Here is a 12,888-nt window from a genome sequence, read left to right as displayed (position 1 = left end):
GCAGGCCGACGCTCTATCCACTGAGCCAAACCGGTTTTGGCAAAAAATAACATAAATTTAAAAGGAGGACCTATGTAAGACTTTCATCAATAAAAATTTTTAAAAATATGAAAAAATAACATACAAATTTAAAAGCATTTAAACGGGTAGAAAGCTTTTAAAAATACGCGAAGTAAACATGGAACAAAGCACTTACTTGGGTCAGGTTTAACGATTTCCTTGATGCAGTTGTGGTTGAATAGAATCACGATGAACTTGGTAAGAGCTGATTAGAGGTTTTGGGGACCCGAAAGCAATGTAGAACTAAAAAAGAGGGGAGGAACCCTGCTGAGGGGCTCAGTTGGTTAGAGTGTCATCCTGAACACCAAAAGGTCTTGGGTTTGATTACCAATGAGGGCACATACCCAGGTGTTGGGGCGCCTGGGGTAGGCAGTCTATTGATGTTTCTCTCACATCAGCGTTTCTCTCCCACATCAATGTTTCTCTCTTGCTCTAAAAAAAAAAAATCAATAAAAACATCCTCAGGTGAGGGAAAAAAAAAGTGTTGGAAAATGGAAAAAAATAGAGAGAAAATGCTACCTAAATAGCATTTTTTGAGACAGATGATATTCCCTAGGACACGAGAGCTGATAATCTCAGAGAACCTTTCTCTTGTCTTTTGCCTTCAGGAGAACCAAGCACTATCTCCAAACCGATATCTTTAATGTACAAGACACACCCAGGACAAAACCAGAGGGAAAAAAGGTACTGCCTTTCATTCCTGGGCTTTTCAACTCAAAACTCAAGCTCCTCCCACTTCCACGGGGGTTGGGGGGAAGTCCTCTCATTTGCATCAGAAGCTTTGGAGAAGGGACACCTGGGAACCTGGTAAATTGAAAACCAAACTGCGTAAAAGGTACAGGCATGCCTCCAATTGTGGGGATGGTTGGCGTTGGCCCTAAGATTTGTAGGGAGAGGGGAGAGGGACAATTTTATGTCACCATTAATTCTCATTTAAAATCAATATTAAAACTGCATAATCTCTCCCTAACCGGTTTGGCTCAATGGATAGAGCATCAGCCTGCGAACTGAAGGGTCCCAGGTTCGATTCCAGTCAAGGGCATGTACCTTGGTTGCAGTCATATCCCCAGTAGGGGGTGTGCAGGAGGCAGCTGATCAATATTTCTAACTCTATCCCTCTCCCTTCCTCTCTGTAAAAAATCAATAAAATATATATTTTTTAAAAACTGCGTAATCGCTACAAGTTAATAATTGAACACAAGAAGCATCCATCTTGCCCTGGCCAGTATGGCTCAGTGGATAGAGCATCGGCTCTGCGTACTGAAGGGTCCCGGGTTCAATTCCCGTCAAAGGGTATATACCTCGGTTGCAGGCTCCTCCGGTCTAGGCGCGTACAGGAGGCAGCCAGTCGATGTGTTTCTGTCACATCAATATTTCTCTCTGTCTTTCCGGTCTTTTCCATTCTCTCTAAAAATCAATGGAAAAATGTCCTCGGGTGGGGATTAAAATAAAAAAGAAGCATAGCCCTAGCTTGTTTGGCTCAATGGATTGAGTGTCAGCCTGTGGACTGAAGGGTCCCAGGTTCGATTCCCACCAAGGGCATATGCCTGGGTTGCTGGCTCAATCCCCAGTTGAAGGCATTCAGAAGGCAGCCAATCAATGATTCCCTCTCATCATTGATGTTTCTCTCTCTCTTTCCCTCTCTCTTTCTCTCTGAAATAAATAAAAATGATTTTTTAAAAAGAATCAATCTTGCAATATTAGTATTATGCATTTTTATAAATCATATGCTGCAGTTAACTAGGTATAAATCATTGCACCGTCACTGCAATAACATTAACAATGCAATGTGGAAAAGACAGCTAGAACACTTAAAAGACAGCTAGAAGAGGGCCTGCAGATTCCTCCCCAGCTTAGTTTTGTACAGAACAAGAATAGCCACGTAACCCAATGTGATATGAGGGTGTGGGCCCACAGCCATTTAGACTGAACTTCCCTTCCTGCTCAAGATAATTGCATTTAAAGGACTCCTTGGAATTGTTAAATACAGAAATTCTGAAAAAGAATCGAAGCACATTTCAATGTAGGTCCCAGGTTGATTCCCCAGATGCCCTACCCAGGAAAATGAGCCTGGGACTCTTTTTTTTTTTAATATACTTTATTGATTTTTTACAGAGAGGAAGGGAGAGAGATAGAGAGTCAGAAACATCGATGAGAGAGAAACATCGATCAGCCGCCTCCTGCACATCTCCTACTGGAGATATGCCCGCAACCCAGGTACATGCCCTTGACCGGAATCGAACCTGGGACCTTTCAGTCCGCAGGCCGACCCTCCATCCACTGAGCCAAACCGGTCTCAGCGAGCCTGGGACTCTTACTAACAATGCCAACCTCAAAACTCCTCCCTGTCCAGGAGTCAGCTGTGGAAGAGAGAGAGGCCTGTGGGACTCCTTCAGCCAAGGTGTAGTGCCACCAAAGCCCCAGGAACTATGATCCTGGAGCAGCCGTGGGCAAACTACGGCCCACGGACCGGATCCGGCCCATTTGAAATGAATAAAACTAAAAAAAAAAAAAAAAAAAAAGACCGAACCCTTTTATGTAATGATGTTTACTTTGAATTTATATTAGTTCACACAAACACTCCATCCATGCTTTTGTTCCGGCCCTCCGGTCCAGTTTAAGAACCCATTGTGGCCCTCGAGTCAAAAAGTTTGCCCACCCTTGTCCTGGAGTGTCCGGTCTGTTTTTTAAAAAATGTAAGTTACTAAAGGCGAGAGCCACAGCTCCTGCTTCTGCACCTAGTGGACACCGTAAGTAACATATGCACTGAGTATAATTAAGTATTCATTTAGTGCAGTGGTTCTCAACCTTCCTAATGCCGCGGCCCTTTAATACAGTTCCTCATGTGGTGACTCCCAACCATAAAATTATTTTCGTTGCTACTTCATAACAGTAATTTTGCTACTGTTATGAATCGTAATGTAAAAATCTGATATGCAGGATATATTTTCATTCTTACAAATTGAACATAATTAAAGCATAGTGATTAATCACAAAAACAATATGTAATTATATATGTGTTTTTCGATGGTCTTAGGCGACCCCTGTGAAAGGGTCGTTCAACCCCCAAAGGTGTTGCGACCAACATGTTGAGAACCACTTATTTAGTGACACAAATGGGTAGTAATCTAAGAACTAGGTTCTGGCCCACTCTGTACCTGATGTGGAAGATAGTAATTGAATCAGATCCTTAGCAAATGTCTTTACATCAATCCACAGTAGATGAATAGAATATTTTTGTAAAACATTTCATCCAAAGTGTGCTAACCTAACTTAAGTTAGGAAGACAGATCTAAAATATAACTTTCCTGAGTCATGATTCTATTTAGAAAATTAAGTAATTGCCCCTGGAAAGCCTGGCTTTAGTTTTGAGCAACTAATATAAAAGATGACAGCCTGGAGCTTGCAGGGTGGAGTGAGCACTAATGGGTTATATAGCTAAAAACATAGCCGCTCAGCTGCCTTAGTGCTAAACATCAAGTCAGGCACTCAACTAGAATTCAAATTCTGCTACCCCATTTACTACCTATAATTCTTGGACAAGGCAGTTAACCTTTTTGCATTTCATCTGTAAAATGGAAATGATAGTAATCCTGACCTCATTGGTGAGACTAACGTAGGTGGAATAACTTTATTGACTCTAAGCTCTGTACATATGTTAACTAATTTTCACATCAACTACTGTTATTGCCCAAATGGCTAATATTGGCCAAAAACCATATACCTCAATTTTTTTTAATCACATTCTGTACTGTTATATTTTATATATTTCTAGGAGATGGACAATAGGAAAAAAATTACTAATGTATTTCAATTTCCATTTATGACTTTCAAAGGAAACAATTTATGTCAAGTCTTTATATCTTCGTTGGAGACATGAATAAGAGCAAATGATTGGAATAAACCTAATTGCCCACAAAGAGGCTGGTAAAATAAGTTATGGCTTCTCCATCTTATAGAATACTATTCAGCTTTCAAAAAATAAAATAGGGCCCGGCCGGTGTGGCTCAGTGGTTGAGTGTCCACTCAGGAACCAAGAGGTCACCGGTTCGATTCCCAGTCAGGGCACATGCTGGGGTTGTGGGCTCAGTCCCCAGGAGGGGGTGTGCAGGAAGCAACTGATCAATGATGTTCCTCTCATCACTCTCCCTTCCTCTCTAAAAATCAATACAAATGTATTCTTTTTTTTAAAAGAAGCATGCTTCATATTAAAAAAAAAAAAAAAAAACTTAAACAGGGAAGGAAGCTCTTTAGGAATAGTGACATGAAGATCTCCAATGTGTTAAATGAAAAAAGCAAGATGCAGACTTCTATGTGTGATATATCACTATTTAGATTTTTTTAAAAGGGGGAGTGTGCCCTAGCCTGTTTGGCTCAGTGGATAGAGCATTGGCCGTCAGACTGAAAGGTCCTGAGTTCAATTCCAGTTAAGGGCACATACCTCAGCTGCAGGCTCAGTCCCCTGCCTGAGTCTGGACACGTGTGGGGGGCAGCCAATCAATGTATCTCTCTCACATTGATGTTTCTCTCTTTGTGTTTCCCCCTTCCTTCCACGCTCTCTAAGAATCAATGGAAAAATATCCTTGGTTGAGAATTAACAAAAAAAAAAGGGGGGTGGGGGTGGGGGTGGGGATGTGGGAGGACAATCTGCTCCTAATTCTTTAAAATTTTTGTTGAATTTATTTAGGTGATATTGGTTAATAAAATTATATAGGTTTCAGCCCTAGCCTGTTTGGCTCAATGGATAGAGCGTCAGCCTGCAGACTAAATGGTCCCAAGTTCGATTCTAGTCAAGGGCATGTACCTAGTTTTCGGGCTTCCCCCAGTCCAGCCCCTGGTCGGGGCTCTTGCAGGAGACAACCAATCAATGTGTCTCTCTCATATTGAAGTTTCTCTGTGTCTTGCCCTCTCTCTTCTACTCTCCCTAAAAATCAATGGAAAAATATCCTCGGATGAGGATTAACAAAAATAATAAAAATACATAGGTTTCAGGTGTTAACAATTCTAGAATACATCATCTGTATATTGTTGTGTGTCCACCACCCCAACTCAAGACTCCTTCCTACACCTTTTATCTCCCCTTTACCCTCTTCTACCTTCCCTACCCCCCTTTCCCTCTGATAATCACCATACTATTGTCTATGAGTTGTTATTTTTTTGCTTAATCCCTTAATTTTTGTCACCCAGACCCCAATCCCCTGATAGTCGTCGGTCTGTTCTTTGTATCTAATGAGTCTGTTTTCATTTTGTTAGTTTATTTTGTTCAATATATTCCACATATAAATGAAACCATATGGTACTTGTGTTTCTCTGACTGACTTATTTCACTTAGCATAGTATTCTCTAGGTCCATCCATGCTTTCATACTGAAACTGGACAACCAATGGGTTCAGGCTGCCTGTCACTACTGGAGCCAAGTAAGCAGAGACAGGGTTGAATCATAGATGAGTTTTTATTCCAATAATGCTAACGGTATGGGAAAGTAGCAGGTCATCCATGAAAATCTGCTCTGCACCTCCACATAAGCCAACTGCTTATATTGGGTAAGACGAAGATTACATGGGGAAGTAGGCAAAAGGAGTAAGAATGGGTATAATGGTTACAGGTTATCGGCCATGCAGCAGGACTCCATTGTTTGGGCAACAAGGTTGTTAATCTTTCCATGATAATGGACTGCATTCCAAGGTTGACTTCCAGGTCCAAGGTTGACTCCAAGAGTGCATGCAACTCCCAGCCAGGTTAAAATGGCCTTTCTTTATCAGATCAAGGCAATCACAGTTAACAGAGCACGATTAATATTTCTTATAACTATAGTTACTCCCCAATATTCTATTCCTACCCCTAATAATAAAAGGTAAGACTTTCTTCTTTTTTATAGCTGAGTAGTATTCCATTATGTTAATGCTTCTAGAATTTATATAGAAATGCAAAGAGCCAAGGATAGCCAAGGCAATCCAGAAGTAGAACTAAGCTTAAGGACCTCCACTACCAGATGTCAAAACTTATTATGAGGAAAAAAAGGTCAAACTTACAGAAACAGAGTGGAAAGGTGGTTGCTAGGGGCTGGGAAGTGGGGGAAATAGGAAGAGGTTGGTAAAAGAGTACAAACTTTCAGTTATAATATAAATAAGGTCTGAGGTCTCATGTATAACACAGTGACTCTATAACACAGTGTTGTATAATTGAAATTTGCTAAGAGAGTAGAACTTAAATGTTCTCACAAATAGAAGGTCAATATGAGAGGTGATGGATGTGCTAATTAAACTTATTGGGGGGAATCCTTTTGCAATGTATATTACATCAAATGATCACATTGTACACTTTTTTTTTAATCTTTAAATTCTTTATTAGTTAAGGAATTACAAATGTGTCCTTATTCCCCCCCCCCCCATTAACCCCCATTCTCTCCCCCCACTCATGCTCTCATCCCCCTGTTGTCCATGTCCATTGGTTTGGCTTATATGCATGCATACAAGTGCTTTGGTTGATCTCTTCCCCTTACCCCCACCCTCCCCTACTTTCCCTCTGGGGATTAATAGTCTGATTGCTGTTTCTCTGTCTTTGGATCTGTCCCTGTTCATCAGTCTATGTTGTTCTCTACACATTGTACACTTTCAATGTTACCATTTTATTTTTCAATGACACCTTTAAAAAGCTGGGGAAAGAGAGGACTTAGTAGAAAGCTCTAGTAGTTAAGTCAGTGTGGTATTGGTGCAATAAAAGGCAAATAGCCCAATAAAACAAAAAAGAATCCGGAAGCATACCTATATGATCAACTGACTCATAAAAAGGTGTTATTGAAGTGGGGTAGGAAAAAATAGTCCTTTCAAAAAATTGTGCTACATCAACTGAATATACATATGGAAAAAAATGAATCTTGACCCCATCAATATACACTAAAATCAATTCTGGTGAATTGGAGACCTAAAAGCATAAAACAATTCAGCTAATAGAAGAAATATAGAAGATTATCTTCATGAACTTAGGGAGGCAAAATTGTCTCAAACAGGACACAAAAAGTGCTAACATAAAAACAGTAAAATAGCCCTAGTCGGTATGGCTCAGTGGATAGACCATCAGCCTGCGGACCAGAGTCCTGAGTTCCATTCTGGTCAAGGGCATGTAAGTAGGTTGCAGACTCCTTGGTCTGCGCCCTGGTCAGGGTTTGTGCGGGAGGCAACGAATCAAGGTGTTTCTCTCACATGGATGTTTCTCTTTCCTTCTCTTTTCCACTTTTTCTAAAAATCAATGAAAAAATATCCTTGGGCGAGGATTAACAAAAAAGAAACACAGTAAAATTTATAAACTGGACAACATTAAAACTAAAGACCTCTATTAAGAGGGTAAAAGGGAAGCCACAAAGAGGAAAAGCTATTTGTAATACAAAGAATAAACAAAAGACTCATAGCCATAAGTGTAAAGAACAACTACCAATTAGTAAAAATCAGACAACAGGTATTTTGAAATGGGCAAAAGGCCTGAATGCCTGTTTTCTAAGAAGCTCTCCAAATGACCAGTAAACATATGACAAGTTGTTCCACTATTATTTTTAAAGAAAATCTATGTGAAAACCACTCAGAAAAATGACTATCAAGAAAATGGTAGTCAATATCAAGTGTTGTCAAGGATGTAGAACAACTAGAACTCATATAGTCTGAAGAGATATGTATTGGAAAACTGCCTGCCAGTACGTCCTAAAGCTCAATTCAGCAATCCATCTAATTCAGCAATCCACTCCTAGGTATGCAACAGAAATGCTTACATATATTCACCAAAAGACAAGAACTATTGCAGCAGCACTATTCACTCTAGCCCCAAACTGGAATAATCTAAAAGTCCATAGATTGTAGAATAGATAAACAAAATGTGATATATTATTTATACAATTAAATATTATTTAGTGAAAAGCATAAATCAACATGTATAACAACATGGTTGAATCTCACAAACACAATGTTGAGAGAAAGATCTAGGCACATTGGAATACATACATTTATATTGTATTATATAAAGTTCAAAAGCAGGCAAAATTAATCTATGGTATTAGAAATTAGGATGGTAGGGGGAGGTGAGGGAGCCAGTGGGCTGGTTAATGACTGGATATGGCCTTTGAGATTCTAGTCAAGTTTTCTTTCTTGATTTAGGGTAACATGAATATATTTACTTTGAGAAAAAATATTGAGCTGATCACTTATGATTTGTGCACTTCTTTCTCCAGGCATTATACTTTAATAAAAAGTTTACATTTAAAAAGTGGGGTAAGTAAATATTCTTATTCATATGCACTGAAGTCCTTGGGGGGAAGAAACCACCTTGTTTTAGGGAGAGGGTGTTGGGCAATGGAGATAACTGTGGGAAGGAAATGATACTCTAATTTTTTCCAAAATTTTGAGCCATAGGAATGGAATACTGATTCCAACATTTAAAAAATAAACTCACCTCCCTGGTGGTCTAGTGGTTAGGATTCGGCGCTCTCTCATAAAAAATAAACTCTAAAATAAAAAAATAGGAGGAACCAAGATGGTGGTATAGATAAACATGGTACTCACATCCTCCCACAACCACATCAAAATTACAACTAAAATACAGAACAAGCATCATTCAGAATTGCCTGAAATCTGGCTGAATAGAAGGCCTACAACTAGAGAAGTAAAGAAGAAAGCACAGCCCTGGCCAGTTTGGCTCAGTGAATAGAGCATCAGCCTGCGGACTAACGTTGTCCCAGGTTTGATTCTGGTCAAGGGCGCAAGCCTGGGTTGTGGGCTTGATCCCTAGTAGGTGTTATGCAGGAGGCAGCCAATCAATGATTCTCTCTCATCACTAATGTTTCTATTTCTCTCTCCCCCTACCTTTCTCTCTGAAATAAATAAAAATATATTTTAAAAAAGAAGAAGAAAGCACAGAGACTGCGGGGTTGGGGAGGAGGTGCAGAATGGGCTGGTCAGACATAGTGTTTTAAATCAGGAGGAATAACTCAGCTTCGGAGACCTCTTGTGAGAAGCAAAGTGTTCCAGACCCACAGCAGATACCCAGCCCAGGGTTCCAGAGCTATGAAGAGAAGTCCCTGTACCTTCAGGCTGTAAAAACCAGTGGGAATTGTGGTTAAGTGACAGGGAGCCTGCTGGAGACTCAGGCAGTTCCTCTTAAAGTGTCAGCATACAGACTTACACAAACTTGCTCCCTCTGAGCTCCAGCTCTGGGGAAACAGCTTGGGGGAATCCAGGGACATGCGGGGAAGAACTAGATTGTCTGGCATCAGAGCAAGAACTCAGGGGCTACTTTATCCTAGATGGGGGGGGTTTGCAGGGGCCATTATTCCTGTGCTGAGACATCGCCTGTCACAGAGCTGACTGGCAGCCATATCTGAGTTTCCATCAGCCTGGCTCACACTGTTCATTCCACCCTTGTGATGCCCTGAGACCCTGCCCCATCCAATTTATAGCCTCAGTTAAACCATTTGCAGTAGCTTTTCCATATGAATGGCCCCCTCATGCATCAGACTTTCCTAAAATCTCTCAACAAGCAGCAGCTTCCATCAGCATGCCCTATACCTATCAATAAGAGGCCTAAGACAGCTTGACCTCACCTGGGCACGTCCAAGCCCAACACAAGCAGCAGCCATGTGCAGATTACTCTGTAGCTCCTGCCAGGCAGTGGCTGACTTTGCACCTCCTGGGAGGCCCCAGATCCAGTGCACCTGGTGAGACAGTTTCAGACCATACCACATTACAACTCTACACATCCATGAGTGATATACTCAAAGTGGCAGACTCAGTGAGCACCAAAGTCCCACTGAAGCTAGTCCTGCTCCATATGGGTGATTTCTGCCTGCACAGCAGCTCTTCAATTGTAGATGCAGCTGGTCCTCACAGCCAATTGGCCTGGAGGTCAATTCCTCCCAGTGATGCCAACCAATCAAGACTCAACTATAATAAGACTGTGCGCATAGTCCACACAGGGGTGCATCTAGAGTATCTACCTCAGGTGACTGGGGAGGCTGAGTCACTGGGCTCTGCAGCACCCCTACTACACAAGGTTACTCTACCAATTCCAGGAGATATATCAGCTCTTCCTAATACATAGAAAAAAACACAGGGAAGCAGCCAAAATGAGACAAAGAAACATGTCATAAATGAAAGAACAGAAGAAATCTCTAGAAAAAGAACTAAATGAAATGGAAGCAAGTAAACTACTAGATACAGAGTTCAAAATAATGGTTATAAGGTTGCTCAAGGATCTTAATGAGAGCTTCAAGGGGCTTAATAAGAATTTCAAGGATTGTAGTGAGAATTCCAAGAACCTTAGTGAGAACATCAAAGACATGAAAAAGGACCAGCCAGAAGTTAAGCATACACTAATTGAAATACAGAATAATATACAGGGATTCAACAGTAGAGTAGAGAATTCCAAGAATCAAATCAATGATTTGGAATATGAGGAAACAAAAAACACCCAATCAGAAGAGCAAAAAGAAAGGAGAATCCAAAAATATGAAGATAGTGTAAGGAGCCTCTGAGACAACTTCAAGCATACCAACATTCACATTATGGCGTTATCAAAAGGAGAAGAGAGAGAGCAAGATATTGAAAACCTATTTGAAGAAATAATGATAGAGAAATTCCCCTACCTGGTGAAAGAAATAGACTTACAAGTTCAGGAAGCACAGAGAGTCCCAAACAAGAGGAACCCAAAGAGGCCCACACCAAGACACATCATAATTAAAATACCAACGGTTAAAGACAAAGAGAGAAGCTTAAAAGAAGCAAGGTAAAGCTGTTAGGAAGAAGAAGGGGAAGAAAAAGAAGAAGGAGGATGAACTACATAAACTGATGAACAAAAATAGAACCAGAGACATAGAAGCATCAAACAGACTGTCCAACCTATGAGGGAAGGCAGGAAGTGGGGGGTAAGAGATTAATCAAAGGACTTGTATGCATGCATATGAGCATAACCAATGGACATAGACAGTAGAGGGGTGAGGGTATGTACTGGGGGGTGGGAGCGGCTGGGGAGAGGTCAATGGGGGAAAAAAGGGAGACTTATGTAATACTTTAAACAATAAAGAATTTAAATTTTTTTAAAAAAAGGAGAAAAAGGAAGGGGAGGAGGAGGAAGAGGAGGAGAAGGAAGAGGAGGAGGAGGAGGAAGAGGAGGAGAAGAAGAACAACAAGAAATAACAAATATGAACAATAAAATGGCAATAAATACATATCTATCAACAATTGAATCTAAAAGTCAAAATAAAGGAACAAGGAATCTAATGAACAAAATAAACTGATGAATGATATAGAAGCATGGATACATGGAACAGACTAACGGATCTCAGAGGGAAGGTGACAGGGGAGGCAGGAAGAGATTAACCAAAGGATTTAAATGCATATATGCATTACCTATGAACATAGACAATAGGGTGGCGAAGGCCTGGGTCATGGCATAAACCGGGTGGAGGGGGAAATGGGAGGGAAAGGGGGACATCTGTAATATTCTCAACAATACAGATTAAAAATAATAATAAAATCAAATAAAAAATAAATTTTAAGATGTGAAATGAAAATAATATTCTTCTAAAATTCTAATAGTTTGATTATTGGTGGTCAGCCAATTAAAATACCAACGGTTAAAGATTTGGGTTATAAGAGCCAATACTTCATTAACAAAAGAAGATGCATATAGAAAGATGGAACAGTTTATTATTTTGTTCATCAATCACCTTCAAATCTTTAACAAATTTACTTTGATCTCATGAAAATGACAGCACAGCAAAAGACTTAGGATGAAATAAACAGCTTGTGATTAGGCAAGTCTCCTTGTCTGAGAGGTGTCCTGGGTGTACCAGAGGATGAGATGTGAGATCTTTGACACATTTGCCAAAATGGAAACCTGCATTCTCTACCAGCTAGGAAGGATGCTGGCCAGGAAACGCTATTGTTTGCTATTTAACGCTTCCTGAATGTTTTCCCATCAATTCTTAGTCAGACTGCTGGCCATAAAAATAACTTGTCTATTTTTTCATTTAACTTGGATCAATGCAGTCAGATTCTTGAACAAAATCTCTGGGTCACTGCTTGTTCTGTCCCCAGAACAGGCGGTTCTAGTTTAATCAAGGTGATATCAAATGTTTCGGCCCTGCTTCAGGCAGCCAGCACTGAGTCCACAGGAAGAGATGAGACTGCCTTCATAAGCAAGCACGAGAGAGGAGAAGAGCAGGGGCTGCAGCAGAGAAAGCTGCTGGCTCTGAGAAGCACAGCAGAGAATACAGGAAAGAAAAAAAAGAGGAGCAGAATGTATCTCTTTATTGTTTTTTCCCCTGAGGCTGTGGAATCAGATACAGGGAGGCCATGGTACACAAGATGTGACTATATTTCTCAAGATTACTTATGATCTTGCCCTAATCAGTGTTTGCAAGTTTTTCTTGGCCTCTAGGCACCAAGCCTGCTCTGCAGGGCATCCTCCCTCCTTCGCTCTCTTTTCCTCCCTCCCGCCCCCTCTTTTTTAGCTCTTGGTTTCATCCTGAGCTTTGTTTTTATTTTTTAAAATCAGGCTTATTAATGTATACTTTACATGGTATAAAGTTCACTTTTTTTAAAAAAATATATTTTATTGATTTTTTACAGAGAGGAAGGGAGAGAGATAGAGAGTTAGAAACATCGATGAGAGAGAAACATCGATCAGCTGCCTCCTGCACATCTCCTACGGGGGATATGCCCGCAACCCAGGTACATGCCCTTGACCGGAATCGAACCTGGGGCCTCTCAGTCCGCAGGCCGACGCTCTATCCACTGAGCCAAACCGGTTTCGGCTAAAGTTCACTTTTTTGGTGTATAGGTC

Source organism: Myotis myotis, unplaced genomic scaffold, assembly GCF_014108235.1.
Source record: "Myotis myotis isolate mMyoMyo1 unplaced genomic scaffold, mMyoMyo1.p scaffold_m19_p_7, whole genome shotgun sequence".
In the NCBI taxonomy this organism is placed as follows: domain Eukaryota; kingdom Metazoa; phylum Chordata; class Mammalia; order Chiroptera; family Vespertilionidae; genus Myotis; species Myotis myotis.
This window is presented reverse-complemented; position numbering follows the sequence as displayed.